The sequence below is a fragment of the Anguilla rostrata genome, chromosome 9 (assembly GCF_018555375.3).
Source record: "Anguilla rostrata isolate EN2019 chromosome 9, ASM1855537v3, whole genome shotgun sequence".
Lineage (NCBI taxonomy): Eukaryota > Metazoa > Chordata > Actinopteri > Anguilliformes > Anguillidae > Anguilla > Anguilla rostrata.
In genome coordinates, this window is record NC_057941.1 from 15,265,873 (window position 1) to 15,277,941 (window position 12,069).

Below are 12,069 nucleotides of genomic sequence, written 5' to 3' on the forward strand. Positions count from 1 at the left end.
ATTTAAAGGTTTTAATCTCTAAGTTCTACTATGCTGTTTATCCCACATCATGGACTTTTATTATTTATTTTTTATTCTGTAATTTTTGTCTCATCGTGGGCTTATATGATTGCTTATTTCTAATTCTGTCATGTTATTTACCATTGAAATTTGGGAAAGCCCCATCCTGACATTCTTCTCAGTACGTAATGTTAGTGTGTTTTACCGAAAGGTGAAAATGTAAATTTAATTTAAATGTCTCCCTGGGGCCAGGGTCCTGGATGTCCTGAATGTTGTTCATGATGATTTATTATGAATCAAAACTATAATTACCCAGAGTAATTATATAGTGTCAGTGTCACAATGTCTGATCATTGAACAATAATTCCTTTATTGTAAATGATTTTATGATCTCTGAACATATAGACTGCAACTTGGCTAAAAGTTGCTGAATACAGTCAGCTAATTGATACCCTCTAAATTAAAAATATATGAACAAACCTAGAAAATTCTTGAAAATAGATGGGGGTTGGCCTTTTTCCCAGGAATAACCTGAAGTGTTGCCCAGTTTTCTTTGATGGCTTCACCTTCTTTGAATGACTTACATTCACTGTTCATGGGCTTTTGCCAATTTTTTGTTCAGTAGCGTAGAGACCTAAACCCAATAGCGCTTTCTTCATAGAATTTATGTCTGAGGTGGTTCTGAAGTATGGCAAAATACTGATTCTTGGTGATTTAAAAATTCATGTTGATGATCATTCCAGTGCATTTGCATCTGAATTTTTAAATGTGATAGAATCGCTTAACTTGGCGCAATGTGTTTCAGTTCCCACTCATTATCAGGACTGTAATCGTGATCTTGTTTTGTCTCTTGGCTTTAACCTAAGCAATGTACTCACAAAAGATATGTGTGTTTCTGATCACCTAAATGTTATATGTGATGCGCATCTTTCAATTCCTATTAATCATCTGTGCTTCGTTTACTCTCACATCACTAGTTCAGTAACTTCTGAATGGTTTCAAACTGTTTTTGCAACTTCTCACCTAGTCTCAATTTGCAGAGGATTTAGTGAATAATTTTAGCACTCTAAGCCTGTCTACACTGTATGCAGTTGCACCATTCAGAACCAAGGCTATGGGCTCTATTTTCTGGAATCAATGTCACACAGTGGATGGGCTCAGTCATTGAAACATGGCTGTTGAAAGTTGGTATTTTTGTGGCCAGAGGCATGGAGCACAGGCCAGTGCATGCTGTAGCGAGTAGAGAATATGGTGGACTGTGCTGAATATATTCATAGCCAATCAAATGACCGCCTTTAATTCCCTCTAAGGGCCATGTGCTGCTAATTTCAACGACTGTTCTTGGTGATTTACGGGAGATATTTGGTCTGAATGTTGAAGCCCTCTTTTCACCCAGCCAAAATGCTCATTCTCAACGTGTCATGTAACATATTTTGGTTAATCATTTTGCTCATTTATTTAGTAGTATGTCAAGAGAAAAAAATTATATATTGATTTGTGTGAATGTATTTCTCCAATGTCATAGCATTGGCTAGCGAAACTGGATCTATGTGAAAACACATTTTCAACGCAACTCTCTCAGTGAACATTTTGCGGCTGAAAAGGCTTATTAACGCTTGTGATAAAATATGATAGGTGCACAATGTTGGTTATGTGTTGATGCAATGGACAGCATAATCAGGACCATCAAGATATACAAGAACGATGGAAACAGGGGCAATATATATTTGTATCCAAGCAAAAACGGTGTTGCACCACAGCTGGAAAATAGAGCCCTAAACCTTACTCAAGCAATACCCCCTGGATCGATGATCATATACGTTCCTTAAAAAGGCATTGTAGAAAGGCTGAGCATAAATGGAAAGTCTCCAAGTTAAAACTTCATTACAGTCTTTTGAAGGATCTTATGCATAAATGTAAATTCAATACCACTGGTTGCATTGGAAAGGTGGTGTCAAAGCAGTTATTAGCTTTTATGAGTACTAATAATTTGTTTGAAAAATCAAACTAGCTATTACGCAATGCATAGCACTAAAACCTCTCTTCTTAAAATAACTAACAATCTCCTTTTAAATGCAGATAATGGTACTTTATCGGTACTGCTTTTATTGATCTCTGTGCAGCCTTTGATACGGTCGATCATACAGTTTTAATTGACTGCCTTAGAGACTGGGTGGGCATTACAGTAAGTATACTGCGCTGAATTGGTTTGGTTCTTATCTCACTGGCAGACAGTTTTCAGTCCCTTGTGTTGAGTTTGTATCCTCTCTAGCTCTCATTATATGTGGTGTCCCACAGGGGTCTATTCTGGGGCCAGTTGTGTTTTATATGCTCCTGCTTGGCCATATAATTTCTAAACATAATATATCTTTTCATTTTTATGCTGATGACTCATAGCTTTACTTCTCAGTTAAGCATAACAAAATGGCAAGGTTACAGTAAGTTGCTCTTCATGACTTTGATTACTGGATGGCCCAAAATGTTCTGCAACTGAACAGAGATTAGACTCAGGTTTTATTTATTGGTCCCAAGCTTGATTCTGAACTTCCTGTAATTTAAACTCTCTCACGCTGAATGTGAAGCCTGCCTCTTGGGGTTATTTTGATTCTCACCTAAATGTTGAGCCTCACATTAAAAAGGTATTGCAATCTTGTTACCATCAGCTCAGGAACCTAGCTAAGATTAGGCCATGTTCATCTTTTTCCAACTCTGAGAAAGTAATTTGTGCTTTTATCTCTTCTCGATTAAATTCCTGCAACTCTCTATATGCTGGTTTAAGCGGTCATGCACTGTCTAGGCTCCAGCCTGTTCAAAATTTAGTAGCAATAATTTTGTTTAAGAGCTGTAACATGACACACATCACCCCACTCGCTGCACTCCATTGGCTTCCACAAATTTTAAAAATTGATTTAAAAATTGTATTCATTATTTGTAAAGCTTTGCATGGCCTGGCCCCGACCTTTGTCTCTGAGCTTTTAGTGCCCTGTAGTTCTGGGAGATTGTGATCTCCTTATTGTCCTGTGCTCCAGACTAAAAGCTAAAGGTGACAGATCCTTCTCCGCGAGGGCTCTAAGCTCTGGAATTCACTCCCTCTTAACATTAGAAAGGCAGAGACAGTTGGCAGTTTTAAGCCACTTTTGAAAACACATTATTTTAGTTGAATCTTTTGTTGAATTATATTTTCATTTTACGTTATTTCCATTCTTATTTTTATGTATTTCAATCTCTTATCCTTTTCAGTGCTGTTTGTTTTGCTGGTTTAATTTTACTGTCATATGTTATTGGCATATTTATCCTTTTTTATTGTTTTGGAAAGTGCCTTGAGCACCATGTTCTGAAAAACTTTATTTATGTAAATAAAGTTATTATTATTATAGGCCTGATTTGTGAAGTGCAACATACTTCTTCAAAATCCGTTTTGTCGCCAGGGAAATTTCAGATTTTATGGTTATTTCATGGTTTCTTCATTTTCGTGCATCGCAAATTCTTTGAATGCTTATGGAACAGAACCGTCTAAAATCTGTGCTGATGAGTTTAACATTGGTGAAGTTCACACACAGGAGGGGGGAGCTTTGCTGTCATAAATCACTAGTCCTTTTTTAAATCAAAGACCACATTATTCTTCAGATTACTTTTTAATATATAATGCATATTCTTCTGGTATCTTTCCAGTTGGAAACATATGAGACACACCTAATATCACAAACAATTTTATTTTTTATCAAGTCCAGCTTTGTCGGAAAACCCATTTGAGCTGGATCAATCCAAACATTCTACTGTCTTTGTCAAATGTATGCTATTTACATATCACACAAATAAAATGTAGTTATTACTCTTCTGTCACTACTGATGTTATCCCTCCACTTCCTACACAATGGTTGCTCTTAATGTGATAACTGTATATTAAATCACTAATGTTCTGTAACTTCTCTGATGCTAATTCGACGTGAAACGTTTCAAAGAATCAGAATAAGCCAATCATTTTTTCCCTTACCTATCCAGTGGTGTGATAATAACTTGCCAAATGTGCACACACAGCCCAGTACCCTCTTGCTATAGACAATATCAATTAGTATCACAAAGGAATCATGATATGACTTACCTGGAAATTCACTCAAAGAATTTGTTCAGCAGTAGACAAATCCTGCAATGAGGAAATGAATCTGAGCTTGTTTTTGTTTTCTAGTCCCAAAGTGAAGTAAAAAGGGTGTCCAGTTCAGTGTCTGACAGTCCCGATTTAAAAACATCTGGTTTCCCCTCGTTTCCTTTGAACACTGGGCCGTCCAGTGGAAGTAGCATCACAAACTGGGTCTCAACTTCCCCCTCCTCCGCTCTGTCTCCTGGGACTCTCACTTTCTGTTTTTATGGTCCACCTTTCTCCTCACTTTCTCTGAAAGCTCCTTTACTGCTTCCTGTGGAGACACTGAATCAAGTATGGAAACAAATTCTGAACAACTCCGTGGAGCAAATTTCAATAAATAGCAGATGAAACCTGTCTCCATTACTGTAATTTAAAAAATATTAATAAAACCATAATTTACAACTAAACAAAATAAACAGTGCTACAAGTTTGAATGCAAAATTAGTAGATCAGCTAAATAAATGTTCATTTTCTGAACTGAATGAATGTTTTATTCAGAATTCTCCATGTATACGTAGAAAAAAATGTATACATCCAATGTGTGGTTTCTGAAAGTTATCCTCTTTCTCATACTCTTATTTAACTCATACACTCTATGCTTTGAGAATATGCACTGGCCAACTGGAACCTGACCATACCCATTTCCCCACTAGTTCTCTCTGTGTGGATTTCATATTGCATCGATGACATGAGCTCTCCATTGTGGAACAGCAACAGCAAAAAAAAATCTCTGAGATAATTAAAAATTAATATTCTATACCCATTCAAACAACTTCATAAAAACCTGTAAATACAATTTATGTAAGGGCCTTACAACAAAATAAGGACAGGCTGTAGCAAAAACAGCTTGGGACTTTTTCTATTTAATCCTATTAGCTTATGGTGGCCCTCTGAATAAATGGTACCCCACCCCGCACTTTGCTTGAGGTCCAGACAGTGGCATAAATTCATTGACCCATATAGCTGTAAAGGAATGTTTATAGCTTCATTTATATTTCTTGACTGGAAATCTGACATTAAAGAAAGACCTAGCCTATCTGTCATTCAGCTCACTGCTTTCCAGAAGGGTCTAATGACAAATTATTGATTATGTAGGCACAAATATTAAACCTGTAGACTTAAATAGTACTGATATTGACGTTTATCCAAATGATTTGTATGCGTAATTTATTTTCTTTTAGCAGAATTCATTTATTTGACTTTGAGTATTTCTTCTTGCTGACTATAACACAGACACAGAGGTTCTGTAAGAAATAAAAGTGCACACAAATTATGAAAGTATGTATTATAATTACCAATGTATTTCAAAATGAAATGAAATAAGGATTTTTGTGCAATTTATTTTTTGCCAGTGTATCGTCCGCTTTCTTTTTTTTTTTTTGCCAGTTTCTTCTTCAACAGTGAGCAAGTAAATTACAAACGGAACTGCAAATATTTTACCAAACTTCCCAAACAATTTTGCTCTACTTGTTTCTGCTGCTGTCTGCAATGTTAATGTCACAATTGTAAATAATAATAGGAACCCACTAAAGACAACATGAATTTTTGCACAAAAGCAGTGTTGAACTCCAGGGACATATCACATGTCATGAGAAAGTATTCCCTGTATTCTCAAGGCGATGCTGTCAGCACCTCATAAATAAATCTCTGAGTCTTTAATGTAGAAAACAACCTCAGGCTAAATGATCACGATACAATCAAAAAAAATTCTCGTCAAACTTGCTCAAATTTATATTCACGTATATATGCAGAAAGATAAACCAAAGCATGTCGCCTGTGAAAGAATATACAGAATGGTAGCATGGAGAAGATAACTCTAGACTGTTATTGTACTGGGAGATGGCTCTTGTACTCTTGATTAAGATAATGAACCTGTCCTGATAATATGCATCTGTGTAACTACATATATAAAAATTTCCCTTGACTCAATTAGAGTATTGGCTAAATAAATAAATGGCATGTGACATTGTTCCGGAGTGAACGCTAGTTATTTACACTGACAGAATCATGCAAATCAACCTGAATAATTTGCAGACCAACAGCATATTTAAAATTCATTCTTTGTCTGGTGAATGTGGAATTTGATTTCTTCTGGCCCTTTGCCCTTTTGGATGAGGTTAGATTCTTGCTCTCACCAAAGATATCTGGCAAAGCCCACAGTAGTGCTGTATTTCAAAGCCCTGGACAGAATGCTCTGACTTTGATGTACTGTTATTGGTCTGCAAAGATGCAGACATTGTGCTGATATTACCAAGCAAAACATGCCTTTGATCAGAGTAAATATGATTTGAAGAGATCAAGAATAGAAAATCCCAGTCCTCTTTTTTCCCTCATGTCACAGAATGACTTGTATGCTTGATGTTTCACAAGAATATTTAACACACTCTATGTGCATTTTTCCAGGGGTTGCGAAATGGGGAGCTAGTTGCCAAAATTTGCCCCAGGGGTTCTTTGATTGTTATTTCTGCTTGCCCCCTTTTAAAAAATGGAATGGTATTTAACCAGTGACCTGACTCTGATTTGTTTTAAAAGCATGCTTTCACTGTGTATCATCATCTATACTTACAGTTTCCATTTATAACCCCATCAAGCCTCTCCGGTAGGGTCTACTTGACTGTCACCTACATATTGCATCAGGGTTGTACGGTATACCAGTACTGGAAAAGTACTCCACCATAAAAGTATGTGAACAACTGAAGGGAATATTTAGCCATTTTTGGGAAAATGCATCTTCGATTTCAGAGAGTAGCAGACATACATAGCCTGCCATTCTGACTGGGCAACATATTATATATTTTATCCTTTGGAATGTTCACATATCTTTATCTCTTCAGATGGTAAGATGAAAAAACACAAGTTACATTAAATAACTTATATATGCCTTTAAAGGGTAGATGGTACCCTTGGTAATATGACTCTGGTTCCAGATATGACCCTGCAGCCAAATCTGAAATTTGAAACCCATGTTTGCTAGGAAAATACACTAAAGTCTTGGTCATGACATCACAAGAATGGTTTGTCTCGGCTGCTCAAGCTATTGCTACTACTAGGCTGCCAATGTTCAAGGAGTTTATTGGATTGAGAGGCAAAAGCAAAACAGAAAACCCTAGGAGGGTCCTTTTGTTTTGTCCTAGGATGCTCAAATGAGTATCACCACACAAGAGAGTGTGGAAAACACATTTCATTTTCATCAACTGCTTTGAGAAGACCACGGCGCTGGCTGACTGCTCTGAAAAGGCAGAGTCCACCTGTGGGATGGCGACGATGGGTCTGCAGTGGCAACTTCATTATTAAGTCAGATTACATGGAGGAGTGGGCTTGAATGAACTTGGACATTTGAACTTGGGCCACAAAATCGACTGAAGTCAGATGCATACACTCAAGTGAAGTTGTTGCTTAGCTTACTTGAACATTATTTGAATTGCACTGGCCATGTTGTTGCTTCTCATGGAAAATCACTTGTGCTTGGAGAAAGCACATGGGCATACTTATTTGATAATGTATGGTTAGCTTTGTTACCAGCTACTCTCAGGTGGGTGGATTGAAGTATTCTAATCAGGATACTCCCCAGCATCTCGCTTCATCTGAAAATAGTGCTAGACTTTGTCAAAACAAATTAATTTTTCAACACAGGTGACATGAGATTTCAATCAAAATTAAACAGCCAATGGACATGCAAGAGATTTTGTGGGTGGCCAATCAGATTTCAGAGGTAGCCAATACCACCCTGGCTACCAGTCTGACTCCACCATTGATAAGAACATTGTCATCTAAAGGTGTGCGTCATACCACTATAAACAATACATTTTTGTGCATGCAAAATTGGTTAGTACAGTACTGTAGGTCAATTCTGCAAGTTGAAAAGGAATTATTTATACTTTTAATTTTGGAAACTAAATTTCAACTTTCAATCATTTTCACATCAAAATAAAAAGTTGAGACAAACTGGACTTGAGGTTTGAGGTGAATTGAACACGTATCTTGATATGCCCCAGAGACAACACTGTGAAGCTACTGACAAAAAGTCCAAAAACCTTGACAATGAAGGAGGTGCGGAAAATACTATCAGAACTGATAGACAAAGTACCATGAAAGGGTAAATTCGAAAAAACGAATAAAAAAATGTGCGTTTATTCCTTCAGACAAAATGCTCTACAACTTTTCTTGGCAATTGTTTACTTTATCAACAGCACAACTGGTATACTGATGGTAACAGATAGAGAGGCACAGAAGATTGGCTTCATTCCTTGGAGGCATTTGCATTTCACACGGTTGGCAGTCTAAAGTTCCTGTCAACTTGGCCAACACCAAGACGCTTCGCAACAGCATAAAATTTGAGTTCAACCACCAGGCACCCCAGTATTGTTTGTAGTGCTTATTTGCACTTTCCCTCCATAAACTAGAAACTATGTTAAAGTTCAAGGCTCACAAAAATCAGTTCCTATATGAACATTCAATCCTGCATATTGATTACAAACCCACTAATTATTGATTAATATGTGTTGAACATTTAAAAGACCCCTGTGATATTTGTCCATTCAGTTTTGTTTCCTGTTTTACAGCAGAATTGTGTCTTGGGGAAAGTAGTAGGGAATTTTCTTCACTTCAGCCAACAAAAGAAAGAACAGAAAAAGAGTTTAGCCAGGATGTTAAATAGTCCTGTCTGTTTTGCATGTCAAAAAGGAATAAAAAGGCTTTCATTTCATAAATAAAGATTATACATGTGTCCATTTCAGAGAAACTGAAAACTATTGATTTGAATCATTTCATTTTTCTTTAATTTCACTGGTCGATTGATTGCAAGCAGTCTCAGTATCAGAAGTGTAATATGTGCAGTTACTTCCAGCCATATATCAAAAAAAGGAATTGCCATTTAGAAAGTTTTAAAATGGACACTACAAATTGCTGCACAGCAGGCTCTGAGCTGCAAGGATTGAAAAGAACTTGCAGACTGAATAAAAGCAATAGCTAGGTACAGTACATGCCTTTTTCAGGACCTGTGTGCTGGCCTGTGATCTCTCGAATTGAAGGAGGATGTTCAATCCTGTCAGTAAGTAGTTCATTGTGGGGTGTCTAGAGGGTAATAACTGACAGAGGATATTGCAGTGATGTGTCAGGCTTACAAATGTGGATGAGCATTCTAAATCTGGAGATAAACATGATTCAATAACGATGCAACATTCGCAATAATACATGCCCTCTTGTACCTTATTGCTTTCATAAAGACTGTTGTACAACAATACATATGTAGTATGTATTGATAACTGCACATTTTCAAAAAAGCCCAAAACATTCCTGGTTAGTTAAGTGTGCCTGAAGTGCATTTAATGTATTAAGAAACTGAGAATGAATGTGTCTTTCACTCATGAAATTTCGACTGAACTCCAAGCAAAACATGCCATTACCAAATAATCTTCAACTCAGTTTTTCTCTCCGTCTTCTGGGGCTTATGTTTTACTCTTTCATTAAAATATTCCAGTTCACCGTAATGACTGCTGCCCCTTTCCCTATAAACAATGAAATTCCAAAATAGCCTCATCCTAAATTTGGTAGATAGCAATTTAAATAAACTTTTTCCATTCAGTTTCGGTGGAAAAAATATAGTTCTTTCTTCTGGTATAAAGTGTGGTAGAATCTTAAAACTGACTCTTTTAAATTTATTTTCCCTTTCACATATTTCATAGTTCATTGGCTGGCTGCTGTTTGCCCATACTCTAATACTATTCTAGTAATATAACATTTACAGAGTCACTTCTGCAAGAGTGGGCTTTGGAATTTGACTAGAGCTATAAATTGCTCTCTCAGGGTCTGTGTGGCCAAGGCAACACTGTCTCGCTGGGCAGATCCAGAAGGGTACTGTATGATGCTAAAGACAGAATCACTCAACTGCTTTGCAGATTTGTATTTCTGCTTGGTCCAGAATGAACTTTATTCATGTATAGACCCCACAGAGCACTGTTCACATATATGGCCAAATGCTAACTCCAACTTGCATGGAATGGAATTCATAGCATGTGATCCACGATGTGCATGCTGTAAAAAGCCAGTCCCTTTGATCTGAATTGAACAGCTGATGTCTGAACTGATTTGCACTCGAGACTTTGTTACGGTTCATTCAACTTTTGATATTGAACGAGAAAAGGAAAAAATACCAACAGATGTTATTACAACAAGCATTGTAAACAAAGCGCTTTCACGATAGCCCCCTTGAAATGTCTTTCTCTGTATTGAATTGGGTTTGAAGCATCAGAACATTTCTAGGCAGGTAGTGCCAGGGGAGGATGTCCCCATGCACACCGGGGGACAAGAAAATGTACCAGCAGGAGGTGCTGTGGCATGTGCAGCCCCTCATGGCTCTCTGATGACAACCATTAGAGGATTCTACAAACAAGCATTTGATAGCCGCCACCTGCTGAGAGAACCTGTTTGAGCTTCTTGCCATAAATACTTGATGAAATCGAGACTTTGAGGTCTCTTTGAGATTGCCTTCCACAAATTGGTGCCTTGGATGGCGTGGATTGTGAATGGGGAATTTGAAACAGACCACATCTCTATGAACCCATTCATAGTAGGGAAGCAGGCAAAAATGAGCTCCCTGTCAACATGAGCTTTACATAACAAGATGTTCCCCAGTGCTGCTGAGGCCAAGGGTTAGTGGTGACATATGAAATAGCACACATGAACTAAATGAACATGAAATGGCCATTACTCAACATTCTAGAGCATAGTTAACATACAAAACATAAAAATTTAACTAATTGAAATTTCAGTTATTCACTAATTCATGGACATACTTACAAAAACATTGTGAGCACAACACTTTTCTTTAAAGTAAAACATTTTCCATGGATTCACTTTTAAACCCCTATGGCTTGAGAAAGTTCATCTCACTTGACACTTTGACTGCAGCCATTATTATTTTTGCTGTGTAACATGGCCTCCAGCACACCACAAGCAGTGTGTTTCTTCAACAATAAGCATTGTGAAATAACATTTTCTTTTGTAAGCATGAGGAAGGTTGAATAAGAAGCCGAAGTAAAATGTTTCATATACTAGACTAAAGCTTTATTGTTAATGATATAATCACTAGTATCATTCTTGTGAGTTCAACCAATATTTCTTTTTCAGCAAGGAGACTGTCTCAGTGTATGTTTTTACAATTATGTGCAAAGCAAGAAAACACCATCCATCATTCTTGTAGCAAAACTGAATTAAGATCAAGTGGAGCAGGTGGACTGCAAATGAAACCAAGAGCAATCTGCATCTTTCAAACTGCTTTTCATGTTTCCAGGAAAGGCATCATATCCTCAGAAGTGGGAACAATCAGCTTATAATTAGCAATCCTCCTGAAAGCCAATATTAAATATACATTACATCTCATGGCTTATTGGGGAATGTGAGGGCGAAAGCCATCATTGCCTCTGAGTCATGGAATCTTGATGAGGTGTTCCTTAATTTTGAGCCTAGGAAAGATCTTGTTGTTTTCTTTGTTACTCGGTTTGGGTTTTTTCTAACTTGTGAATACAATCAGGTTTTAAACAATGCAAGTCATGATGATTTACTCCATTTTTTACTCCCAATTCTTCTTTCCACTTTCTATTTCTGGAAGCTTTTTCCAGCCATCCCGCATGCCTGGCTAGCTGAATCACCATTTAGAGTGTGTGTATAGAAATTGTTGCTAACTGTCCACCACGGAGTCCGTCAAGCTTTAGTTTTGAAATCATTGAGGATTGTAACTAAAATAAGGAGTTTTAGCCAGTCTGTATATCAAAACTAAAATAAAAATGGTTAAACTGTGTGCACAGGGCGCAAAGACTAGAAAAAAATTCCATGTCACAAAGATTAAGTAAAGAGCAAAATATAAATGTAATGTTCAATGAAATTGTTGGCTAGTTACTCAGCAAATGCCCGTCATGACAGTTCTGCTC